Source organism: Sus scrofa, chromosome 14, assembly GCF_054392235.1.
Source record: "Sus scrofa isolate SSC_HxYL_T2T_F1_AM1 chromosome 14, Sscrofa_HxYL_maternal_Yorkshire_Landrace_v2.0, whole genome shotgun sequence".
NCBI classification, from domain to species: Eukaryota; Metazoa; Chordata; class Mammalia; order Artiodactyla; family Suidae; genus Sus; species Sus scrofa.
The window spans coordinates 94,296,776-94,309,369 of NC_139396.1; positions in this window are offsets into that span (position 1 = coordinate 94,296,776).

Below are 12,594 nucleotides of genomic sequence, written 5' to 3' on the forward strand. Positions count from 1 at the left end.
GTAACACTGCACAGAGAGAAAACATTAAAAGCTCATTCATTGACCATACTTATTGTGATCCTACTGTGTGCTAGAAAAATCTTATTGGCTGCAGTTTCTCAGAGAATCCTGGTATATCAGTAACCTTTAAGCACTGTTGAAATAAAGATATGAACTTCATAATAACATTGTAAATACATATAATTTTAACAGATGCACAGTTGAAATGGAGTCCCTATCCAGTGCAAAAATCAGGATTAATTGTACAGTTTGATATAGAGAGTAGCTCTGTATGTTGGCTTCAGAAAGCTTAGAACTAGGTCAGCTCTGAGATTCTGTAAATTTATGTTATTTATGTTACTTCCATAACATTTATGTATGTATTATGTATGTGATAAATACCTTGCTTTTCCTTTGAGATCAGTTTGCCAGAAAAAAATCTTTGGGTATAATAGTAATGTGTAACTCACTCATTATTTAACATTTATTAAATGTCTTCCATGGGTCAGGTACTGTTCTCACTTTTTTCTAAGCTTAGAGGATACGGTGATGAATACGACTAATAAGGTCCTGTTCTCATTGCGCAAGTAAATAAGCAAGATGATTTCAGGTCATGAATTTCATAAGAAAGGAACCAGAGTTCTGGGTTGACATTTAATGGGAAGGGAGACTACTTTAGAGACAGTGATCTGAAAGGCCACCAAAAAGGTGGGAGGTGACACTGAGTTGAGAACTAAATGGGCAGAAAGAGGCAACAAAGTAAAGATTCTCTAGTAGAATCCTCCAAGGAATGCTAGGCCCTTAGGCTGGACCAAGCTTTGGAAGGAGTTGTTGCATTTTAGAAGATAGAAAAAGCCAGTGTGGCTGGAGCAGATGAGGTGAGGATCAGATGGGGCGGGGCAGGAGTAGGGAGTCTAGATGGAGAGGGCTTTGTAGATGTGGGGAAGGAGTTTGGATTCTATTATAGGTACAGTGGGAAAACTTTTGTAGAGGTGTTTTGTTTTGTTTTTTTCCTTCAAGGGGAGTAACATGATCTGATGGGCATTTTTAAGAAACGACTGTGGCTCCTAGGGGAAGAATAAATTGTAGAGAGAAGAGGGAGGCACCAGAGGGAAAGCAGAGAGAGAGAAACTAGGTTCTATTAAGATTAATCCAAGTAGTCTGGACTAGGGTGATTCGAGTGAGGATGGGAGAAGTGGATACACTCAGTATGTTTTTTGGAAGTAGAGTCATAGGACATGCTAGAGGGTTACATGCAAGGCATGAGGGGAAAAGAGTCATCAAGAACCATATTTAATTGAAGTATGCAGGAGAAGCACATATCTGTGAGGGAGGTATGGTTAGAATTGAGTTCTTTGGAGGGATCATGGTGGCTGAGGAGTAGAACGTGGAGCTCACCTCCCACAAACATCAAAAAACAAAACAAAAACAACAACCGTCTACATCAATGAACAATTCTCACAGAACATCTACTTAACAGTGGCAGAAGACCTCAGACTTGCAAAAAGGGCAAGAAATCCTCTGCATAACTGGGTAGAACAAAAGGAAAAAAAAGGAATCAGGACTATTGCTCCTGAGAGGGAGCAGTGAAAGTGGAAAGGCACAACGGAAGAAAGGGTGGGGGAAAAAAATCTAATTGTAATGTATACATGTAAGGATAACCTGACCCCCTTGCTGTACAGTGGGAAAATAAAAAAATATATATTTAAAAAAAAAAAGTGGAAAGGCATCTACACACTGGAGGCAACCTTACTGCCAAGGAGATTAGTTGGGATGGAGGGGGAGCCTCAAAACCTTAGAGAAAAGCAGAGTAGCTGGTTTGGGGAGGGCAAAGCAAAGAAAGCCACACAGATGATCGGTACCACCACCCAGCACACCACAGCCTAACACACTCGGGTGGGGGCTGAGCACTGAGGTCAGTTCTAGGGAGAGGACTAGGGTTGGCTGTGTGTAGACAGCCCAAGGGGACTGGGGAACAGTGTGCCACAGCTGAGGGAATGCAGGAGGAGGCCTGGGCCTACCAGAGAAACAGGGTACCATTGTTGAGGAGTGCTAGAAGAGGCGGGAGACACCATAGGAACTTCTTTCTCTGCACCTGTGTGGGTTCTTAGGTGACAGCACATCTTGCTCAGGCTACAGCAGCAAGTACAAGTCACTGCAGCCAACTTGTACTCCAGAGGGGTGCAGCCCACCAACACACTAAGGGTCCCGTGACCAGGCACTGCCTGTGGCCCCAGTCATCTCAGGTTGCTGCAGCAGAGGGCCCTGCAACTGAGTACCACCTGTTGCCCCCAGCTCCCTGAGGGTCCTCACCACTGCTGAGGGCCTAGTGACCAGGCACCAACTGTAAGCACAGCCCATTGCCTATACCTCCCTAGAAACACAGGGTGTACTTCTGCACATCCCCTATCAAGGGGATAACAGTCTGCATACACTGAGGAAAGAGACAGCAAGCATCTAAACCAAAAGCACCCCACACATGCACACAAAGTAAACCCACATAAGCTACCCAGGAACACTCCTGCATATAAATATGTAATCTCCTCTGAGAATACAGTAGATAATTGTTTTTCCTAAACTCACAGAGTAGGAAAAATATAAACAAAATGAAGAAGCTCAGGAACCATTCCCAGTTAAAGGAAAGGGAGACTTCTCCTGAAGGAGTAAACATGAAACAGACGTCTGCAATCTAATAGACACTGTGTTTAAAAAAAGGAGCTAATGAATGTACTGAAGGAGTTAAGAATGGCTATCAACACTAACACAGATTACTTTAAAGTGGAACTAGAAACTGTAAGGAGAAGCCAAGAAAAGTTAGAAAATTCATTTGCACAGATGAAAGCTGAGCTAAAGGCACTGAATAGCAGAATGAATAATTCAGAGGAATGAATAAGTGACTTGGAAGATAGAATAATGGAAATCACCCAATCATGACAGCAGACAGAAAGCCAAATTAAAAAAAAAAAAAAGAAAAAAGTATAAGAGATCTATGGGATAATATAAAGCATGCCAATCTATACATAATAGGGATTCCAGAAGAAGAAAAAGAAAGGGGATTGAAAACATATTTGAAGAAATTATGACCAAAAACTTTCCGAATCTAAAGAAGAAAATAGATTCAGATATAGGAAACAGAGATCCCCAAACAAGTCGAACTCAAACAGACCTACTCCAAGACATAATAGAAATGGCAAAAGGATAAGGAGAGGATTCTAAAGGTAGCAAGAGAAAAAGTTTTTTTTTTTTTTTACAAGGGAACCCCCCCAAAGGCTATCAGCTGATTTCTCTACAGAAATGTTACAGGCCAGAAGAGAGTGGCAAGATCAAAGTTCTAAAAGGGAAAACATAGAATACTCTACCCAGCAAGAGTATCATTTAAAATAGAGGGAGAAATAAAAAATTTCTCATACAAACAAAAACTAAAAGAATACAGCAAAACTAAACCCATTATAAAAAAAGTATTGAAAGATTTCCTCTAAGCAGGAAAGAAGAAAGATTATAGGATGGAGGAAAACACAGCTGGAAAACAGTCACTTAAATAAGCCAATCCATAGATTTAAAAAAGAAAAAACAAAACCTCTTTGTGAAAGCAATGATAAACAGAAGGAACAGCAAAAGGATAAACATGAAGATGTGGAAAAAGGATATTAAAACCATGAAATGTGGGGAAGGAGAGTAAGAAAATCTAGATTCTTTTAAGAATGTGTGTGAGCCTATATGACCATCAGGCTAAAGCAGACAGGTATAGGAAAGGGTTAACACTTGAAAAATAGGGCAACATCAAAAAAAAGCAATAGATTCACAAAAACCAAAAGAAAAGGATATAAGCATAAAAGGAGATCACCCTCTCACCCCCAAAAACAGAAAGAAAAGAAAAAGAAAGGAGAAACAGAATCAGCTGGACAACAAAGCTTAAAATGGCCATAAAGGAGTTCCCCCTGTGGCTCAGAGGTAGCGAACCTGACTAGGATCCATGAGGACATGAGTTTGATCCCCAGCCTCTCACAGTAGGTTAAAGGATCCAGCATTGCTGTTAGCTGTGGCGTAGGTCACAGATGTGGCTTGGATCTGGCACTGCTGTGGCTATGGTATAGGCCAGTGGCTACAGCTCCTATCTGACCTCTAGCCCAAGAACTTCCATATGCCACAGGTGCTGTCCTAAAAAGCTAAACAAAAACACAAAAACAAAGGCAATAAATACATATTTATCAATAATTACCTTAAATTTCAATGGACTGAATGTTCCAATCAAAAGTCAGGGAGTGGCAGACTAGATATAAAAAAAATAAAATAAAAAAATAAAAAAATAAAAAAAGAGCCTACAATATACTGCCTACAAGAGACCCATCTTAGGGCAAAGGACACATATAAATTGAAAGTGAGGAGACGGGAAAAGATATTTCATGCAAATGGAAATGACAAGAAAATCGGAGTCAAAATACTTACATCACACAAAATAAACTTTAAAACAAAGGCCATAAGGAAGAAAACTATTGAATGATAAAAGGATCCATTCAAGAAGAGGATATTACATTAATCAATATATATGCCCCTAATTTAGAAGCACCCAAATACATAAAACAAATACTCACAGACATAAAAAGAGAAATTGATGTGATTACAATTATAGTAGGAGACTTTAAGACCACACTCACATCCATAGACAGATCTTCTAGACAGAAAATCAGGAAGGCAACAGAGGTCCTAAATGACACAATAGAACAGTTAGACATAATTGGTATTTTTAGGACATTACATCCCAAAACACCAGAATATATATTCTTTTCAAGTGCACACAGATTGACATTCTCTAGGATTGACCACATAACAGGGCAAAAAGTAACCTCAACAAATTTAAGAAAACAAATTATTTCAAGCATATTCTCTGAACACAATGGAATGAAACTAAAAATCAATTGCAAAGAAATGAATGAGAAGAAACTGACTACATAGAGTCCACTCAATATGCTACTGAAAAATGGATCAATAAGAAAATAAAAAAACTTAAAAAAATACCTTCAGATGAACAACAATGAAAACACAACCATACAAAATCTATCAGATGCTGCAAAAGCAGTTCTTAGAGGCAAATCCATAGTGCTAAGGCCTTCCTTAAAAAACATGAAAAATATCAAACAACCTAATGTACTACCTAAAAGAAAGAGAAAAAGAAGAATCAAAACTTAAAATCAGCAGAAGGAAATAAAGATCAGAGAGGAAATCAATAAAATAGAGATTAAAAAGTAGAAAAAAAAATCAATAAAAGCAAGAGCTTGTTCTTTCAAAGGGTAAACAAAATTGACAAACTTCTGGCCAGATTCACTAGGAAGAGGAGAGAACCTAAATAAACAAAATAAGAAATGAAAAAGAGAGAGAGAAAAAAAGAGGAGTTCCCATTGTGGCACAGCAAAAACAAATCCAACTAGGAACCCTGATGTTGTGGGTTCGATCCCTGGCCTTGCTCAGTGGGTTAAGGATCCTATGTTGCCATGAGCTGTGGTGTAGGTCACAGATACTGCTCTGATCTGGCGTTGCTGTGGCTCTGGAGTAGGGTGGCAGCAACAGCTCAGATTAGACCCCTAGCCTGGGAACCTCCATATGCTGCTGGTGAGGCCCTAAGAAGACCAAAAAAAAAAAAAAAAAAGAGAGAGAGAGAAATCTCAATGGAACTGCAGAAAAACAAAAAAACATGAGAATATTATGAACAATTCTATGCCAACAAATTTGACAACCTAGATGAAATGGACAACTTTCTAGAAACATACAGCCCATCAAAACTGAGTCAAGAAGAAATAGATCATTTGAACACAACAATCACTAAAAATGAAATTGAATTAACAAAACAAAACAAAGCAAAACAAAAAAAAAACCACAAAAAAACCTCCCTACAAACAAAAGTCCAGGAGCAGAAAACTCCACGGGCAAATCCTACCAAACATGCGAAGAAGAACTTACACCGACCATTCTTAAACTATTCCAAAAGACTGATGAAGGAACACTCCCAAAGACATTTTACGAAGCCACCATCACCCTAATACCAAAACCAGACAAACACACTACCGAAAAAGAAAATTATAGGCCAATATTTTTGATGAATAAAGATGCAAAAATTCTCAACAAAATTTTAAGCAGCCAAATCCAACAACACCTAAAAAAGATCATACACAACATCTAAGTCCGATTCATCCCAAGTTCACAAGGATGGTTCAACATGCATAAATCAATGTTAATACACCACATTAACAGAAGAAAAGTCCAGAACCACATGATCACCTCAAAAGAGACAGAAAAAGCACTTGACAAAATCCAACATCCATTTGTGATAAAAACTCTTACCGAAGTGGGTATAGAGGGAACCTATCTCAACACAATAAAAGCCACTTATGACAAATGCAGTCAATACAATACTCAACACAGAAATGCTGAATGCCCTCCTGCTAAAATCTGGAACAAGACAAGGTTATCCCCACTCTCATCACTTCCATTCCACATAGGACTGGAAGACCTAGCTAGCAACAGCAATCAGATAAAAAAAAGAAAGAAAGGAGGAGTTCCTGTCATGGCGCAGTGGTTAACAAACTCGACTAGGAACCATGAGGTTGCGGGTTCGAACCCTGACCTTGCTCAGTGGGTTAAGGATCTCGTGTTGGACGGCTCGGATCCCGAGTTGCTGTGGCTGTGGTGTAGGCCGGCAGCTACAGCTCCGATTCGACCCCTAGCCTGGGAATCTCCACATGCCATGGGAGCAGCCCCAGAAAAGGCAAAAAGACGAAAAAAAAAAAAAAAAAGGAAAGAAATAAAAGGTATCCAAAATTAGGAAAGAGGTAAAATTGTCAATATAGGCAGATGACATGATACTATATATAGAAAACCCCAAGACTCCACACAAAAACTACCCCATTTGAAAAACAAATTCAGCAGAGAAACAATATACAAAATTAACATTCAGAAATCGCTTGCCTGTATGTATACTAATGAAATACTAGAAAAAGAATTTTAAAAAGTACCTTTTAAAATCGTACCCCAAAGGAGTTCCTGTCTTGACTCAGTGGAATGAATCTGACTAGCATCCATGAGGACGCAGGTTTGAGCCCCGGCCTTGTTCAGTGGGTTAAGGATCTGGTCTTGCCATGAGCTGTGGTGTAGGCTGGCAGCTGTAGCTCCAAATCGAACCCTAGCCTGGGAACCTCATATGCCACAGGGGCAGCCCTAAAAAGACCAAAAAATAAAATACAATAAAATCTCACCACAAAAAATAAAATACCTAGGAATAAACCTAAGGAAGTGAAAGACATATATACCAAGAATTATAAAACATTACTACAGGAAACTAAAAAAGGATTCAAAGAAATGGAAAGATACCCCATGCTCCTGGATTAGAAGAATATTGTTAAAATGGCCATATTATCCAAAGCAATCTACAGATTTAATGAGATCCCTATCAAAATATTCATGATATTTTTCACAGAACTAGACTAAATAATCTGAAAATTTAAGTGGACCATAGAAGACCCAGAATTGCCAGGGCAATCCGGGGGGGGGGGGGGGAAATCAAGCAGGAAGCATAACTCTCCCAGACTTCAGACAATACCACAAAGCTACAGTAATCAAAATAGTGTGGTACTGGCACAAAAACAGACACAGGGCTCAATAGAATAGAATAGAAGCCCAGAAATAAACCCAGGCACCTATGGTCAATTAATCTTCGACAAAGGAGCCAAAAATATAAAATGGGAAAAAGATAGTCTCTTCAGCAAGTGGTGCTGGGAAAACTAGACAGCTGCATGTAAATCAATGAAACTACAACATACCCTCAGCCCATGCACAACAATAAATTCAAAATGACTTAAGACTTAAACATAAGACATGACATTGTAAAACATCCAGACAATATGGGCAAAACATTCTGACTTAAACTGTTACAGATATTTTCTTAGGTCAGTCTCCCAAGGCCATAGAAATAAAAGCAAAAATAAACAAATGTGACCTAATCAAACTCAAAGCTTTTGCACAGCAAAGGAAACTATTAGAAAAGATAACCTAAGAAATGGGAGAAAATAGTTGCAAATGATGCAACCGACAAAGGCTTAGTCTCTCAAATGTACAAACCACTCACACGACAACAAAAGAACAGACTCCCCAATGGACAAATGGGCAGAGGACCTAATTAGACATTTCTCCAAAGAAGACATATAGATGACAGTAGGTACAGGAAAATATGCTCAATGTCACTAATTATTAGAAAAATGTAACTCAAAAACTATCATGGCTCTTGGGGATGGTAAAAAAGCTCTGTGTTTCAGCTACTCTCATTTCTTCAACTCTCTTTTGAGAGCTGATTCTAGAAGAGCCCTCCCTCTCCCTTACAAACCTTTATTTTGGGGGGGGGGAAGGGTACACACGTGGCATGTGGAAGTCCCCCAGCCAGTGATAGAACCCTCGCCATAGCCCTGACAACTCCAAGTGCTCAACTCCTCTCAACTATGAGGGAACCCCCAAACCTTTCTTGACGTAGCCCTATGGCTCTCAACCTTATTCAACCTCCTAACTTCACCTTATAGTCATTCATTCGTTTGCTTAACAAATCCTGAGCTCTTTCTGTGTGCCGGTCACTGCACTAAGCTCTAGAATATGACCAGGAAGGCACAGCCTCTTCAATCCTGACAGCTTTTCCTCTTCCCAACTGTGTGATTCAGCTTGAGTCCACAAGATAAAATTCAAGTATGACGGGCACTGGTCTTAAAACCAGTCTTTATCTTAATAACCATCAACACACTTTCCTATTTGTCATTGGCTGTCCATAGTGACTTTTCACGTTTTAAGATTTTGTCTTGAGTTATCAGCAGAAAAATCTGACTGGCTGCTTCACAGTCACGCACTCCCTGCACACAGCCTGTTCTGCAAAGTGCTTCCCCTGAGCGTGGCTTCCCAGAGCCAGCCGCCCTCTGAGACGTCCTTGCTTCTCTGGATTAGTAGTTCTCAAACTACTCAAAGCCCCTTTGCACTTAAAACTGAGGAGCCAGAGGGCTTTTGTTTATGCCAGTTATTTCTTTCTGTGTTCACCCTAGTTGAAATTCAATTTAGGGAAATGTTAGCAATTTATGCTCATAATAATCCCATGGGATTCAAACTATAAAAATTTTCCAGGATGAAACATATTTTCCATTTTTGCAAAGATCCTTATATGTTTGGCTTAATAGGAAAAAGGCTGATTCTCATTACCTGGTATGATAGAACATGGCCCATAGGTCTTGGAAAAGTCATTTGTGAGCATGTGAGGGTGAAAAAGCTGGTGTCCTCTTAGCATGAACATGCTCCTGGGATTTCCTGCCCCACTCTGTGGTTCCCAGGTCCTCCCCTCAAGAACTGATGCCCTAGCTTATTCTGTGTTGGGCAAGATGCAGAGTGGCGGTTGAGGGTTCGCTTGGGAAACTAACGTGGCTGGTCTAGGTCTCCCAGCCAAAGAAAAACGGACTCCTTTATGATTTAGTACACATGGGTTTTGGTTGAGTTTAGAATCATGGCAATATCTTTTTTTTTTTTTTTTTTTTAAATAGCCATATCTGTGGTATATGGAAGTTGCCAGGCTAGAGGTCTTGGAGCTGCAGCTGCCAGTCTATGTCACAGCCACGGCAATGGCAACACTGGATCAGAGCTGCCTCTGGAGCCATGCCACTGCCTGAGGCAACACTGGATTTTTAACCCACGGAGGCCAGGGATCAAATCCACAGCCTCATAGAGACCTCAGACCCTTAACGTGCTGAGCCACAGTGGGAACTCTTTAATGCCTTTGTTTTATCATGGAATATATTGGGTTTCCAGCCGTGCTGGATTCTTTAATACTGCTTAATCTGCTTGAAGTCTGTCAAAGCTGTTTCATGGTTGTTTTCATTGTAGGGTCACTGAAGGGTAGAGAGGTTCTCTTTTACTTACATAGTTCATTATTGTGGGCTCATTTTTCAAAACTCATCTGAGATACACAGACCTAGAACACTTATAAGCACTGGCAGCATGAGAGGATTTGGGCTCAAGTCAATGACCCAGCAAAGCCATGGAGTTTCTTCCAATTGCCATCTGTTCCTCCTTTCCACGCCCCTATAACCCATCACCAGGGCAAAGACTACAGACTGAGCTAATGAAAAGTAGGGCTTTTTGATACAGAACTCCTTTGCCATTTTCTTTTCAATCGTGCTAAATTTAGACAATAGGCTAGAGGCGTCATCCCTTCATTCGTTCACTTAGTCAAATGAGTATACACCAGATACCCACTACCAGAAGACTGCATTTTACCTGTCAGTTCTAAGCAGTTATCTGAGAGAAACATTAAAAACCTCTGAAAACACGGAAAAAAAAAACTTTGTCATGAATTTTAGGGTCTTCCAGATAGTGTGATTCTCTTTGGGGGAAAATCCTGGTTGTTAAGGACAGGTTTGTTTAAATGCTATTCTTGTTCTTTGCTGTAACTCTCAGCGGGCTACACTGGGTGAAGGAGAGACTTTTTTTCTTCCTTTGCAATGGCCTTGAGGAAAGTGTTGTTGTAACTGCCTCTAAACTCAGTGGAATTTTCTGGGTTATCTGCATTTGGTTCATCTCTGCTCCGCAGATCATTTTGAACCAGTGCTGTTAGTTTCTCCCCACATTGTATAAGAGGGAGGTCTTGATAGATTATCTCTCTTCCTTTTCTCATTTTTGCTTAGAATATAGCTATTCCACATTTCCAAAGCTTTCTTCTTCTCCTTTTTAAATGGCTGCACCACAGGTATATGGAAGTTCCTGGGACAGGGGATTGAATCCAAGCTACATCTGAGACCTATGCCACAACTATGGCAATGCCAGATCTTTTAATCCACTGTGCCTGGCCAGGGATCTAACCTGTGCCTCTGCAGCAACTTGGCCACTGCAGTTGGATTCTTAACCCACTGGACCACAGTGGGAACTCCTCATGTGCTATTTTTGTTTTGGCCAATTAGATTTCCTCTCCATATATTTGGGACCTGGAAAACTTTGTCAAGGGTCGGATGATATATTTTAAGACTGTGCCATACAGCAGCTATTCAAAGCTGCGGTGAAAGCACCTGCAGACAATATATAAGTGAATGAATGTGGATGTGTTACAATAAAAATGTACTCAAGACAGCAAGTGACAGGTTAGATTTGGCCCAGGGGCATGGTTTGCCAACACTTGCTTTTCCTGGTTTACTTTTGGAGTTTTCTTTATACCTTATATGTAAAATGTACTTGTAAAAGCTAATGTTATTGAGCCCTGTCTAATCTATTCCAGAAACTCTGCTAAGCATGTTATATACATTATTTCATAAAATTCTCTTAAAACTTTGACATGGACACAATCATCCTCCTTTTACAGAGTGCACAGCTGAGGCTTAGAGAGCTCCAGAGACTTGCCCAGATCACACAGGGAGTAAGTGGCAGAGCTCCTATCTGAACCCAGGTCATTAATGAGTATCTTCTACAAAGTTAACAAGCTGCTGGTTCTATCATTTTGGTTTAAATGGACTATAAGACAAGACCAGCATCTATTGATAGATGAATAGATAAAGATGTGGTAGATACACACACAATAGTGTTAATATCAGCCATCATAAAAGGATGAGATCTTGCCATTTGAAACAATATGGATGAACCTACTGGGTGTTATGCTAAGTGAAGTTATGTCAGAAGAAAAAACCACCATGGTTTCACTTACATGTGGAATCCAAAAGACAAAATAGACAAATCAACAAAACAGAACCAGACTCGTAGATACAGAGAACATACTGGTAGTTGCCAAAGGGGAGGAGGGGCTGAAGGGTTGGGCAACAGAGGTGAAGGATAAAATAAGTCACAGGTATGCAATCTAGAGCATAAGGAATATAGTCAGTGAGGTCACTTAGAGGTATTACTATACATAACTTTGTACGGTGGCAGATGGTTACTAGACTTTCCAGGGTGACAATTTTGTGATGTAAATAAATGTCAAATCACATTTTACACCTGAAACCAAGACTGTATATAAGCTCTACTTCAATAAAACAGTTTTTAAAGGGGCAACAACACCTGAAGTAAAATTGACAAGCCATTAAACCAGGCAGAAACTATAAAGGAGAAATAAAAATTTTGTCCAAATCATAATTACTCCTGTGTGTGTATACATATATATATATATAAATTTTTTTTTTTTTTTGGCCAAACCTGAGGCGTGTGTCAACTCCAGGGTCAGGATCAAACCTGAGCCGCAGCTATGACCTGTGCCCTAGCTGCGGGAACTCCAGATCTTTAACCCACTGCTCTGGCCTGGGATCAAAACCACACCTCAGTGGTGACCAGAACCACTGCAGAGACAACCACTGGATCCTTAATCTGCTGCACCACAGCAGGATCTCCCTTTGTCTATATATACAGATACATAGATGTTAGAAGTTGTTCATGTTGCAGCTACGTAACTGTTGCAGTATTTTCAAACCCTTCATAGCTACTTATGTGGCAGGTCTGTTTTTGATTCTCACAGTTACTAATATTGAGAAACATATACACTAGGGCAATGGATTTTTTTAAATGGCCCAGGGTACACAGATGCATTTATAGGGTTACAGGTCAGTACACAATTGGGCCTTTTAG